We start from the raw sequence: 2,713 nt of genomic DNA, 5'->3' as shown, positions 1-2,713 counted from the left end.
ATTTATTGATTTTTATTGTATCTTTGGAGTTGGTTGTGGCCGGTGGGCAAATTGTGATATGAATTGTTGTATTATGTTGTTGTTTAAACACTCTCCTTGATGTTATTTATGCCTCCAACCGTGCCATTTGAGTGTGTAAAGCATGAATGGTGATGTCATGCCATTTGAGAGTGTAACGGATGAAGGGTGATGCTGTGCCATTTGAGAGTGTAAAGCACGAAGGGTGATGCCGTGCCATTTGAATTATATTATCATATGAGGAAAGGTATAATACACGAAGGGTGATGCCGTGCCATTATTTTTATATTATCATATTTTCATGGCACGAATGGTGATGCTGTGCCATTCATATACATTATTATTCATGAAGGATAATACTGTGCCATTTCATTTACATTATCATGTGAGGATGAGAGTAAAATAACGAAGGGTGATGCCATGCCATTATTTTTATATTAGCATATGTTAATGGCACGAAGGGTGTTTCCGTGCATGCAAGGACAACAGACATACATTGTATTGTGATATCTTTAGTTGTGTATACATTCGTGCCTTTATCTTGAGTTGTTATTGTGCACCTATGTTTTCTATGTGACTTGTAGTTGTTGTCACTTTATTTCTTGTCACGACCCAAAATCTCACCTGTCGTGATGGCGCCTATCTCAATACTAGGCAAGCCGACAATCTCAATAAACCACCATATCTCTTAAATTTGAAAACATAATATTCAAATTCAGCGGAAGAAATCTCACAAATACAGATATGAACACTCTCAAGCCCCGGTGTCACTTAATACATGAGCAACTAAATGAATACAAAGTCTAACTGATAAAAACACTATGTGAAAGTATAGAACAATACAATATATGAAAGAAAGAGAGAGTCAAGGTCAGTGGACTCCAGGAAGCTACCTTGATAGTCTCCAACTGATAGCACTCTGAGATCTAACAGTCGTCGTGTCCGAAAGCATCTGGATCTGCACACGAGGTGCAGAGTGTATTATGAGTACAACTAACTCAATAAGTACCAAAACTAACCTTTGGGCTGAAAGTAGTGACAAGCTCAGCAGGTACAGTCCAGTATAGAAATAACAATACAAAATTGTAGGCATGCTTTCAAGTTCGACAGTTAATCTCAATACAAGTAAAAATAGATCAATTCTAAATGATATGAGGAATATGACATCTCTGTATATACATGACAATGTACGTACTGTATGTGAAGCACCTCAGAGGAAATCTCGCGTACTAAACATCTCAAAATACTCAATCACTCAGTACTATATATGGCCAATCCAGCCCAGGGAAGATCCATCCAAAGTATATACGTATATCCATCAACTGACAGTCGTCACTCAGTACTATATAAGGCCAATCCAGCCTAGGGGAAGATCCATCCCCGAATATCAATGATTCGGACAAGATCCATGTGCAGGGAAGATCTATCCCGCGAAATATATATCTCTAGCAAGATCCATGCCCAGGGAAGATCCATCCCAGATATATATATATATATATCAACTACGCTCACTGTGGGGGTGAAGACTTCGGAGGCGCTCCCAGCCCAAGCACTATAATAGCCAGATCCGAGCATAAATAAGTAAACATAACTTTCACTCAGAATCTCCAGTCTCTCGGGCTCTCAATAACATGAAGAATCAACACGACATGATGTTATGAAGTATCAATGAATAACAACAGAGACTGAGATATGATATGCAAGTGATAGATGTGACTGACTACGAAATTGTAAATTTAAACAATAATTCAACAAGAATACGACCCATGTGGGTCCCAAAATATATCGGCGTGTAGCCTAAACATGATCTTTAATATGAGTCTCAGCTCAATTTCTCTAACGCGTGGAGGATATGCGGATAATGACATTTATTTAGTTATGCAACTCCACTAAATCAATTTAAGTCACAATTTCCATGACGCACGCATACACGCCTGTCACCTAGCAATTACGTCATCTCCAAACAATTCATACAATAGAAAATTCAGGGATTTATACCCTCAGAACCAAGTTTAGAAATGTTACTTACCTAGACCCGTGTAATTATTTCTTTTGCAATGCCTTTGCCTCGTGAATCGGCCTCCAAACACCTCGAATCTAGTCATAAATAATTTGATTCAGTCAAAACAAATTGTAGGAATTAATTCCATATGAAAATACAAATTTTCCATTAAAATCTGAAATTTCACCCAAAATTCGCCTAAAGGACTCACGTCTCGGAACCCGACAAAAGTTACAAAATCCAAAATTCCATTCAACCACGAGTCTAACCATACCAATTTTACCAAATTGTGACATCAACTCGACCCTCAAATCTCCAAATCTTATTTTGAAATTCCTAGGCCCAAATCCTCTAATTTCACCTCAAAACATGTAATCTAGTCGAAATACTCAATGATAATCCAATATTAGTGACTAAAAATGATCACAAATGACTTACCTCAATTTTTCCATGAATTCTCTCTGAATTCGCCCCAAAAACCGTGCTTGAAAGTCCAAAAATGGTAAAACTCGGAACCCTTTCGAAATGTATACTGTCTAGGGGTTCCGCACGTGCGACTCACGTAGCCGTGTCTGCGGTCTCGCAAGTGCGAGGCCCTTCCCACTTCTGTGACTTCTTTCGCTTCTGCGGACAAGAGGTCTGCTTCTGCGGCCTCGCATTTGCGGTCGCAAAGCCGCTTCTGCGAAGAGGCCC

Source organism: Nicotiana tomentosiformis, chromosome 9 (genome assembly GCF_000390325.3).
Source record: "Nicotiana tomentosiformis chromosome 9, ASM39032v3, whole genome shotgun sequence".
Taxonomy (NCBI): Eukaryota; Viridiplantae; Streptophyta; class Magnoliopsida; order Solanales; family Solanaceae; genus Nicotiana; species Nicotiana tomentosiformis.
The sequence above is the reverse complement of the archived record's forward strand: the minus strand, read 5'-3'. Positions refer to the sequence as shown.